Genomic DNA, 12,617 nt, shown 5'->3' with positions numbered 1-12,617 from the left:
TTTTACCTAGAAATTAGCCACTTTGTTTTTTTTTTTCAATTTTCTTCTCTTCCCTGATCGATGATGTTGACAAATAAGACTTGCATTGCCAACAAATGAATCTTCACCTTGTGAATTATAATAAAGTAACTTAACATCATTTCCAACTACCTCAATGGTGTGATCCAAAAATTCAAGAGGAGAGCCACATTTGAAGAACCAAGATTGATCGGAAAATGTCGTAGCGGTGGAAGGAGAGAGATAGTGACAATTTTTCGCCAAATCTTTCACGACGGAAGTCCGATGATCGTCGGAGAACCAATGTTTCAGGTGACTTTGAATTTTGGGTTTTGGGATTTTACAAAATTTGGGTCAAATTCAAATCTAGGAATTCAACTGAAATATTTTGCACATGCTCCCGTCATAGAGTTCTGGTTATCTTGTCTATGTTTCTGCTGCCCTTGTGTTTCTCGCTACTGAGGTACCATTTCCTCACTCTTTTCAATTTTTCGTTGAATTTTCTGGATTTTAATTGAGTGCATATATAGATTTCTGGTGATTTTTCTGTATTTTGAGTTATTCAACCTTTGAATGTTAAGAAGTGAATTTGAAGTGCAATTTCTGGTTCTGTGTATGCTTTTTAATATTTAGGTCTTTTTTCGTTGCCCATTTTTATAGCTTCAATGATTTGGGCATTCTGAGATTTTTTTATGATACTTTTTGGATCCTTGTTATCTTATTCAGATTAAATATAGATTTGATTTTATATTCTTCAACTTCTGATTGTTAGGCTTCTTAACATCCTATGGGTTTTGTTATTTTCTTTTCACCTGAGTTTGTTCTTCAACTAGGTAATGAACTATGTTAGATACACCATTGAACTGACCAATTGAAGAAAACCCTAATATTAAGTAATCAATTAATATAGAACATGATGAACTTGAGGCAAAGTTCTTAGAGGAAAGAAGAGCACTTGAAGATAAATACCAGAAATTATATCAACCACTCTACACCAAGGTATGCTAATTATGCTACTTCTTGATCTAAATTTACTCTATAGTCTTAAAATTACTACTGCTGAAAGTATCATTAACTACTTTCTTATAAGAATATTTATGAACATGATGTTGAATAAGTTCTTGTATCCTCATGAAGTAGTGTTTTTTTTATCAAATATGCATATTTAACCAAAATGTGGAGATCAGAACTATGGATGCCCAAATTATTTTTGTGCACCATTACCTTTTGGAGCTATTGAATTTTGAAAGTTATATTTATTGAATGTTAGGAAAACTTAATTTGCTTGATTTGACATCATCATTTAAAGACCAATTGTTAAGTACCTTAATCAACGTTGGTGTACTTTTGCAAAGATATGAAATTTTTAATGGTGTTGTTGAAGTTAAAGGAGTTGAAGTTGAACCAGCAACAGAAGAAGCTGATAAAGCTACTGAAGGTAATTAATTGAAATTCACTGTTATGTATATATTTGAAGTTAGAAATGTTTCATGCTTTGCTTCTTGTTTAATGTTGGAAATATTTCATGTTTTGGTTTCTTGTTTAATTCAGAGAAAGGAGTGCCTAATTTCTGGGTCACCACTACAAGAATCAGGTCAAATAATGACGGACCAGTTCCGACGGACCTGAAAATCCGTCGGAAAAATTGATATTTCCGACGGATTTAATTTCCGTCGGACAATTCCGACGAATTAAAAAATTTCGTCGGAAATCCGTCGGAAATTACCGAAGGAAAATAAATCCGTCGGAATAATTGGACATTCCAACGAAATATTCCGTCGGAGAAGGTAATTTCCGACGGAAAAATCCGTCGGAACATATACTATAAAAAAAAGGAAAAAAATATTTATTTAACTTCTAACCCTAAACCTTCTATCCGCCACTTTTTTTTGTGAACTGTTAAACATCGCCCGCAAATTCCTACATAAAGCCCACAAAATAAGAGTGAAATGACACTTTTGCCCTCAAACTAAAAAACACAATTTCTCTCTCTACTCTCTACTTCCACTTTCTCTCTCTAAATTATTTCCAGAGCTATGTCGAGGCGGCCCGGCAAGGAAGTGGCGGCACCGGCGGTGGGCGGAAGGCGGTTTGTCGGCCAGAAGGTAATTTTTTAAATTTTTGTAATTTTTTTTTTTAAAAAAAAACCTCCGGCGACGGTGGGGCGCCAAGGCGAGACGCCACCACCACGGAGGAAGCGCCTAGGCAAGACGCCCATACGGTGATGGCGGCGCCTAGCCCAGACGCCACTACCACGGCGGCGGCGCATAGGCTAGGCGCCACGGCCGTGGTAGTGGCGTCTGGGCTAGGCGCCGCCACCACCGTACGGGCGTCTTGCCTAGGCGCCTCCTTCTCTTTTTTTTTTTTAAATTTTTTTTTTGTTTTTTTTAAATTTTTTTTTCGAATTTTTTTTTTTTTTTTTTTTTTAAAATTTGTTTTTCTTTTTTTTAAATTGTATGTTCCCTTTTTTTTTTTTTATCTTTTTTTTTTTAAATTTTGTTTTTTTATTTGTTTTAATTTTATGTTCTATTTTTTTTTTAAAAAAAAATTGTTTCTGGTTTTAATTTTTAATTTTATGTTCCTATGTATTTTTTTTTTTTTTTTGAATTATATTTTTGTATGTAAAAAAATTATAAGTTCCCTTTTTTTTTATAAATTTTCTTTAAAATTTTGATGTTCTTCTTTTTTTAAGTTTTTGCAATTTTAAATTTTTTAAGTTTTTTTAGTTTTTTGTTTTTGGTTTTTTCTTTGCATTTTTGATTTTTTGTTTTTGTTTATGTTTTTCATTTTTTAGTTTGTTGTTTATATTTTTTGTTTTTGGTTATATATTTTGTTTTTGGTATATTGTTTTGTTCATATTTATATTTTTTTATGTTTATATTTATATTTTTTATGTTTTTATTTATATTGTGTTGTTTATATTTTTATTTTTTATGTTTATAATTTTATTTCCGTTACTTGTTTATTTGCTTTTGTGTTTATTTTCGTCCTTTTTTGTATTTATATTTTTTGTTTTTGGTAATATTTTTTGTTTTTGTTTTTGTTTATGTTTGTTTTTTTTTTGTTTGTAGTTTATATTTTTTGTTTTTGGTATATGTTTATGTTTATATGTATATTGTCTTGTATATATTTATATTTTTTATGTTTATAATTTTATTTCCGTGACTTGTTTATTTGCTTTTGTGTTTATTTTCGACTTTTTTTAATTTGTTTTCGTTATTATGTTTCGTTATTTACTTGGAGTTAGGCATCGCAATTTGGACCTGGTGCGGGGAAGAGTATTGACGTCGTGAGGAGTACGATCTACTCAATGGAGAGCTCGGGGCCCAGACACGTTAGATCCCGTGGTATTTCGGCCTCGGCCCGCAGAGAACGGGTGCACTGTTCTGCGGACGATCAAGATGATGATGATGATGATGAGGAGGAGGAGGAGGAGGTCGAGGAGGAGGAGGTCGAGGACGAGGATGATGCAGATGAGGATGTCGACGATCAGAGTGGACCATATGATGATTACGGTCCATTCAGTCAGAGGCTTGATGATACGTATGAGACGCATAGGGTAGATGTGCGTAAGGGTCGAGATGGTAGGTTTGTTAGTAGATCTGGCACATCATCTGCGTCCACTGTGTCTGCGGGTAGCAGAAAACGGTCGAGGGCCGTTAATGATTCTTGGATGGTGAGGGGTGAGGTGGCCGGGGGACCTATAGACGGGAGTGTGATTCCTAGCTTTTTAGGACACATCGCTACCCGTATTTGGGAGGACCAGGAGAGGGCTTTGGATACAGGCATTTTGAAATGCCAAACCCGGGAAAAGACTTGTAGGTTTTTGTGTAGCTGGGCTGATGCTTGGCCGGAGGAGAGCGAGATGGTCGGGCGATTGAGGGGCACTAGAGTGAGTCACCTTCCTGCCACCATGCACGACAGGATTGACTGGACGCTGATCACGGCTTTCGTTGAGCGATGGCAGCCGGATACGAACTCGTTCCACCTTCCGTTCGGTGAGATGACGATCATGTTGCATGACGTCGAGGCCATCCTTGGGATTCCCGTGGAGGGAAACCGAGCATCTGTCGTCACTGATGCGGATCAGGCAGATTTACTAGCGGAGCTGTTGGCGGTGGATAGGGCTGCGATGTACACATCGGCACTTGGTGTGTGGGATCACGGCGGCGTTAAGATCGCAGCCGTCTTGCAGCGATGTTTGCACCCTACGGCACGTAGGACGCAGGACACACAGCTGGCTGCATATGTTTTTCTTCTTCTCGGGTGTACCTTGTTTCCGGATAAGAGCGGGAACAAGCTCAGGCCACGCGACATAGTTGACGCGTGTGAGCCCGACAGAGTAGGCCAGTTTTCTTGGGGGTCGGCTACGCTGGCGTATCTGTATCGCCAGTTAGGATTCTCGAGCCGGGCTGATGCAGCAGGTATCACTGGATGTCTGACGTTGTTACAGACCTGGATATACGAGTATTTTCCTGCGTTTCGACCACACCGCGACCCGGTTCCCATTGGTGATGGCCAGCCACGTGCCTGTGCGTGGAGTCCGCGTGTCGAGAAGAAGTCCGTTGACCGCCTGCGCTCCATACGGTTATCGCTTGACAGGATGTCCCCCTTAGAGGTACAGTGATTAAATTATTTCTACTTTTACAATCTGATGCTTTATTTTATGACTGTTACTGATTTTAAATAATGTGCAGGTGAACTGGATGCCTTTCGGCCAGAACCCTAGTAATAGGGTACCCAGGACCCTCTACACCGGACTGATTCAGTATCGCGAGATCGTAGAGGCGTACATGCCGCAGCGCTGTCTTCGCCAGCTTGGATTTGTCCAAGTTGTCCCACCTCCACCGGCATGGCCCAGTAAGGCGGTACGATCTGCGTCGTCGAAGGAGTACGTCGTCCAATGGCCGGCAAACATGATATCCATGTGGGAGCAGTTTTCGATGGTTGCCCGCCTATGGACGGCGGAGCTGCAGCGGCCGCCAAGTGGGGTGACTGCCATGTGTGACCAGCACTACATGGAATGGTACATCCGGCACTCGCACCCGAGGTTGATCAAAGACATCGACGACGCAGATGATGACGATGTGCCACCTGCCACTGCCTCTTATGCGGTACGTCTCATCTTTTATTTGTTGTTCTCTTATTTTAATATATATATGTATAATACGTCGTTTCATGTTTTTTGTTTTGTGTAGTGGATGGGCAAGATTATGCAGTTGGGACACCGACTTTTTGAGGAAAGGGACTGCATGACGAGTGCATCAGGCAGAGCTGTTATTGACGATCTGGAACGGACCCTTGAGCAGTGGCAGTGGGCGTCACAGAGGGATTACTGATATTTGAAATTAGACATTATCTTTTTAGTTTGTAATATTTGAAATTATTGTTCTTAGTTTTTAAAATTCAATATTATCTTTTTAGTTTGTAATATTGTGAAATTATTGTTGTTAGTTTTTAAAATGAAACATTATCTTTTAAAAATGAACACATAGAAATGACATAGTATTGACAATACAAGGCCTCATAGTAAAAGGTAGGTGTACATCAACAAAAACTACATGGCAATTAAATTGTTCCACTGTTGCACGCGAGCATGGTACAAAGCATCCCAACCCTCCACGCTTGCTCTACGAATTTCATACCACTTCGGTATGATATGTGGGACCGGAAAATCGGGTGACATGTCTAATCGGATAAAATGTCTGTATGACGGCCCAAGAAATCCAATAGCAACGTCCCTTACCGGTCTGGTGACGGTCTCGCGCGAACACCAGGGCAGAACCGTTGTACATGGATAAACACAATAAACAAGTCAACAGTAAACTAATCAAACAGTCAACAAAAGAAATTGAAGTCGAATGTCTTACCGGTGCCGGGCATATTCACCGACGACGATGATTGGCTGCCACTTGATGAGGATGTACGACCACGGCCACGGCCACGGCCACGACCGCGAATGTACTCAAACGCACTCTTGTTCCGCCGTGGTTGTCGACCCCTAGGTCGCTCGACCCCTTCCGGTTCCTCGGTATCCAAACACGATGTATTGAACATGTCATGAAGTATGTGTGTAGCACTACGAATGATCGAAGGGTGACTGGAGGACACTTGGTCAAACATCAACTGAAACTGCTCCAACTCCTCCTGTTCACGGTGAACCGTATGCGGAACAGCATGCTCTCCGATAACGAGCGTCCGCCAGAATGGATGAACCTGATCGACATGTAACGACGCCCTGTCTTGCGTAATTACGCGGTGAATGGTGCATGCACAAGGTAATCCATGAGTCACTGATATAGAACATCCGCACCGAATAGCCACTTCATCGCCCAACTCCCTCATCCTGGTATACTCGCTCAGAATCAACCCAAAACAGTGGTGTGACACACGACCGTGGAGAATCTTAAATATGAAATGGCCATACAACATGCCATGTCGTCGTCTGGAGTCCTCGAGATAGTTCTTGATGCCGTTCCTCTGAGTATCAATAGCCTTGTTTATTCTCTCGAACAGTGTATCCAGAGCAGCCGTGGAAGAATCAATCCAGTCCTTCAAAGCTCTATGAGCGCTCTCGACTCTGCATGTCGTAGTGTTCCCAAAATGAAGAACTTGGTTCGTCCAATATTTGACAAACTTTTCCCTCTGAGGTACCCACTGGTGCATCACATAGTCTACGATTGGCGGGCACCACTTGTACGCATCCTTGAAGTTTTCCAAGGCTCGATCGTACTCTGCCTCTGTGGTAGCTTGCAAGATCTTCCGCCACTTACCATTTACCAATGTCTCTGCTGTTACTAAATTCTTGTTGAAAAGATTGTAGGCTTTGACTTTCACGCAGTTGTTGATGTGCCATGTGCACAGTAAATGGCTCGACTCCGGAAACAGCTCCGCTATAGGGGCAAAAAGACCTCCCTCACAATCACTTACGATGGCCGATGGCTGTACATTTGGGCCGATGTAGTTTCTCAACTTTTCCAACACCCAACGGTAACTCGCAGCCGTCTCATCCTTCATGACTGCATAACCAATCAGAAAGTTCTGGTTCGTTGGAGCCATCCCAACCATCTCAACCAGTGGGAACTTGTACTTGTTTGTCTTGTACGTTGAATCGATCAAAATCACAGATGGCCAAGACGAAATCATATCAGCACAATCAGGATGGACAAGGAACAAATGAGTTACCTCCGATGTGTCTTCGTCAGATTCAAACCAGTAAAGGTAACCACGTGCTTGTGCCTGGTGCAGAAGCTGCTGTATAGGGTTCCTTCCCTCTGACCGTTCAAACCTCAATTTCTGTCTGACGTTGTAGATGTGTCTTCGGTTTGGCTGGTCTTCGGGGAATTTCTCTAACACAGACGCTAATATTTTAGCGGGCTTCACTTGAGCATCACTCATTTCTTTTACAACTAGTTTCGCAGCTGGACTTAGGCCGCTTAACTGCCGATGCCCCACTTTGTATGCTATCAGCTCATGGTTGTGATATCCCCATTTGCCGTAACCCTTCACTTCCCAACCGTCACGCCTTTGATGTTGTCGAACCTTAACTCGGAACTGACACCCACAACCTTTCCGCTTTGAGTCAAACCGAATCGCTTTACTGAAATCTCGTTCTTCTCTTTTGCGATAACGGTCGCATCTCAAAATGCGATCCATTCTACCATCCCGTTGAGATTTATGAGTTGCTACTACTAAACAAAAGCCTGATCTAATTGCAACCTGTTTTGCCCAATCAATCGCTTGTTGAGCATCTTCGAACAGGCCATCATGTACAAAAATCCCACTGTAATCATTTCCGTCTCCACCATAATCCTGTAACAATAACATATAACGTATAAATATAATTACATTAAGATTAAATTAATACACTTAACACAAAATTATCACAAACGCAATTTCTAAATTTTAAATTTCTAAATATCATTTTTATATTTAACGCATAATACATTTAAAAAACAAAATAATAACACACATTTCATTTCAAATTTATCAAACATAAATAAACAAACAAAAAAAACCATAATAAAAAAAAATAAACAAATACAAAACAAAATAAAACAAAAACAAACACAAAATAAAAGATGCATTAAAAAAACTTAATTAAAAAAAAAATTAATTCCCTCCAAAAAAAATTAAAAGGAAATAAAACAACACAAGCAAACAAAAACAAAAAAATTCCAAAAAAAAAAAACAAAACAAAATAAAACACCACAAGCAAAAAAAAAATCAAAAACAAATCAAAACAAATAAACAAAAAAAACAAAACAAATCAAAAAAAAAAACAAAAACAAAACAAAACCAAACAAAAAAAAAACAAACAAACAAATCAAAAAAAAAACAAAAACAAAACAAACAAACAAAAAAAAAACAAACAAACAAATAAAAAAAAAACAAAAACAAAACAAACAAACAAAAATAAAAACAAACAAACAAATAAAAAAAAAACAAAAACAAAACAAAAAAACCAAAAAAAAAAAAAAAAGGGATTAAATTAAAAAAAAAAAAAAAAAAAAAAGAAAAACAAACAAAAATAAAAACAAACAAACAAATAAAAAAAAAACAAAAACAAAACAAAAAAAACAAAAAAAAAAAAAAGGGATTAAATTAAAAAATAAAAAAAAAAAAATAAAAAATATATTCCCCTAGTGGCGCCTGGCCAGGACGCCGGAGCCACGGCCTGGGCGCCTGGTCAGGACGCCGGAGCCACGGCCGGGGCGCCTGGTCAGGACGCCGCCGCCATGGTGGCGGCGTCCTGGCCAGGCGCCCTGGCCGTGGCTCCGGCGTCCTGGCCACGCGCCACTACCATGGTCGAGGCTTCTCCACCAGGCGCCGTTACCACGGTGGCGGCGTCCTGGCTAGGCGCCACAACCACGGCATGGCCTTTTGGCTAGGCGCCAGCCACCATTTCGTCCTTACGATGCGTTACGAACCTCGTTTTCCGATGACGACGGCGATTCTCCGGTGATCCTCGGCGATCCGGTGCTGCTCCACATTTTTTTAGTGTGAAAAATTTATCTTCGGTTAAAATTATAAAAAGGGCAAATTTGTCAAAAAATTATAAAATGTGGGCTTTATGTAGAGATTTGCGGGCGATGAATAACAAGTCCCTTTTTTTTTTTCCCTCACTTCTCTTTCCTCTTCTTTCTCTCTCCTTAACCCTCCTCCTTTCCTTTCTTCTCTTTCTCTCTCCTCATCCCCTCCGTCCGCCCTTCTCTCGTCTTCTCTTTCCTCTCTTTCTCTCTCCTGATCCCTCCTCCTTTCCTCTCCTCTTTCACCCCCTACCACCACCACCAACAACAACACCATAAACACCAAGCAACAACAACGAAGACGACTACAACAACACCGAAGATGACTACAACAACACCGGCGACCAAAACAAGAATGGCGACCACGTACATGCGCATAGATCTAGTTAATTTTTTATGAAATTGTAATATTAATTTATAAATTTTATTAGATGATTGTATAATTATATATTTCCTTTAATTTTTGTGGTTTAGTTAACGTTTTTTTTTTAATTTTCTTCATGAAATTATTGCTAAATATGTAGATCTATTGGTTTTGATTTATTTGTGTGGTGTTTTTCGATTTCATTGTCTCAATTTTTCGTATTTTTGGGTTGATTTTCGATCATTGGGGTTATTTTCAGTTTTTTTTTTTTTTTTTTTTGCTAAGTTTTGTGTTTTTTGGGGTTTATTTTTAGTGTGGTGGTGTTTAAAGGTGGGAAGTGGCTAGGGTGGGTATCGGTGGAGGTGTTTGAAGGTGGATTAGTGGCTGTTGTGGGTGTCAGTGGTGTCGATGGTGGTGTTTAATGGTGGGATAGGGGCTGCGGTGGGTGTCGGTGCTGATGTTTGAAGGTGGGATATGGGATAGTGTGTGGTGGTGGTTGGTGTCGGTGTGCAGTGGGGTCTGGTGGTGCGGGGTGGTTGCTGGTGATGTGAGCTGGTGGTGGGGTGGTGGGAGGCGTTTTTTTTTTTATTATTAAATAAGTTTCCGACGGAATTTCCGTCACAACATACCGACAGAACTCAGTCCGTCGGAAACTTGCGACGGACTTTCTCGAGCCTGAAAATATTTTCTGGCGGACTGAATTCCGTCAGAATAGTGTTTCCGATAGAAATTCCGTCGGAAAAAGCCCATTTTCCTACAAAAGGTTTTCCGACGGAAAATTTTCGTCGTTATTTGGCTGTTTTCTAGTAGTGCACTGCAATGAAGACTAATGAAGTGTTGGCTGAATCGGTTAGTATCTTATGATGTCAGCTTTATTTACTACTTGTTCTCTACTTTTGTTGCTTTTACTTATTTATTTTTCTATATGACTAGATCCGGGAGCGTGATGAAGAGGCTCTCAAATATCTTAAAGATATAAAATGGTCTAGGGTTGAATTACCCAAGGATGATGCTCAAAAGGGTGAAGCCTCAAAGGGATTCAAGCTTGAATTTTTCTTTGATACTAATCCTTTTTTTACAAATTCTGTTTTGACAAAGACATACTACATGATTGATAAAGATGAACCTATTTTGGAGAAAGCCATCGGGTATGTAGCTTCCTTGCTTTGTCAACTGCTTTTAATGATTTGTTATCTTTACTTAAAGATTACTGATGGCAATTGATACATTTAGGACGGTGATAGAGTGGTGCCCACGAAATTGCCTGACCCAGAAGATTTTGAAGAAGAAGCCAAAGAAGGGTTCTAAGAATTCCAAGCCCATTATAAAAACCGAAGCTGTTGATAGCCCCCCCTGATGTCCCAGAGGGCGATGGGGAGATTGATAAGGATGCTGTGAGTTGTGCTTCACTGTGTTATAGACTTGTTGAAGCTCTTTACTTAGTCCATTTGATTTGAGTTTTACCTTTTTTTTACAGGCTGATGAGCTACATGCCCTTATGGAACAAGATTTTGATGTTGGGTAAGCTCATGATCTCCTTTCTGCTACAGCTCACCTGATGTCATGTTGTTGGCTTAGTTACATACAAATTAATGAGTTCAATTTGATTTCTCACACCACATTCTTAAATGATATTTTATTTATTTATTTTTATTTCAGGAAAAGGTTATTAGCTAAGTTGGCTTACTTGACTATTTATTGTAAACAATATTTAGGAGCAAATTCATGTTTGTAACAGTGAGAAATGATCATTGTTTATCGAGGGGTTTGAATGTACTTTCATCTAAAAAGTTAGGGGCAATACTGACATTTTTCATGGAATACAACAAAATTATCGCATGCGACCCAAATAATAACAACATCAGAATTCTACCGAACATCTATATGAAATTGAAAGCAATACATTTTACTTGCACTACATTTTACTCCAGGACATACAAGACATCTACATGAAAGCAATGTATTTTACACCCTCTGTCCCTATTTTTTTTTCTCATTTGACTTTTCACGATCTCTAATACATGTCTTATGATGTATATAACTCAAAATCTATATGCATAAAAATTATAAAAACTTAATATTAATAAAATATACAATGAGGCAAATCCAATAAGACCTCACTTGACTATATTATCTTTTATAGACTAACTAGAATTTAGAACCAATAGTTATAAAGATTGACGCAATAGTTAGCAATGGGTAAAAAAAAAAACATTTTTAATACAATTCAATTTATCAACATGTAAATTCACTAATTAATATACATTTGTTCATAATTACCTAAACAAAAATTACAAATTAGCCAAAAAAAAAATTACACTTCCAGACTCACACACTAGCAACAATCATTAAAGCCTTCTAGTACTTGTATCCCCCCATTGAAGCAGCTTCTAAGGTACTCCGTATATTGTTTGTTTTTGTTACAATCCTATTAATTTCACAATCTAATTTAATTGTCAGTGCATTAAACGATGTCGATCACATATTCACCCAGATCAAATATTCACATCGAGAAATTATTTTTTTCTCCCTACTGTCGATCAAATATTCACCCTGAGGAAGGAAAGCTCAATCCCTCTTCTACGTTTTACCTTGGAGCGGATGATCAACCCGGAAATTTGATTACTCACGTAATCTTGAACAATGATAACTATGTTGCGTGGTCAAGGGCAATCACTTTGTCCCTATGATCTCGTCGAAAATTCGTTTTTGTCGATGGCACAATCACAAAGCCGAATGAGAAAAAGAAATTGCTTGATTGGGAGACCGTAAACTCAATGATGGTTTCATGGATTTTACGGTCTATAGACCCAAAGCTTGCAGCGAGTATACCCTATTTCGATGAGGCCAAAAAGCTGTGGGACTATTTGGAGAACCGGTTTTGTGTCTCTAATGGCCTTAGGTTGCAGCGATTAAGGTCGAGAATCATAGAGTGCAAACAAACCAAAGGCATGTCAGTTGAAGAGTATTATACCAAATTAACGGGGTTGTTTGACGAACTCACTCGACTTAAACCTCCCCATAGATGCGTATGTGGTCAGTGTATGACGTAGAGAGGTTAGCTTCTCGGTTCGACGAAGAAGTGCAACGTCATAAGGCTTGATTTTCAGTTTTTAAGGGTAATAATTTCTACTAGTCGGGCTCCCGGAGTCAGATTGCTTAATAAAATACATTTTCGGAAATGGAAACGGGCCAATGAGTTCAACCCACAGCTTTGCTGTGATTAA

The 12,617-nt window shown here is 39.2% G+C and overlaps 1 pseudogene; it reads left to right on the top strand.

Annotated features, from left to right (window-relative positions):
- The first annotated feature begins 784 nt into the window (after positions 1-784).
- Positions 785-11,998, top strand: LOC110701802 (annotated as a pseudogene).
- The last annotated feature ends 619 nt before the right edge of the window (positions 11,999-12,617 follow it).

This window comes from Chenopodium quinoa, unplaced genomic scaffold (genome assembly GCF_001683475.1).
Source record: "Chenopodium quinoa cultivar QQ74 unplaced genomic scaffold, ASM168347v1, whole genome shotgun sequence".
NCBI classification, from domain to species: domain Eukaryota; kingdom Viridiplantae; phylum Streptophyta; class Magnoliopsida; order Caryophyllales; family Amaranthaceae; genus Chenopodium; species Chenopodium quinoa.
The sequence above is the reverse complement of the archived record's forward strand: the minus strand, read 5'-3'. Positions and strand labels throughout refer to the sequence as shown.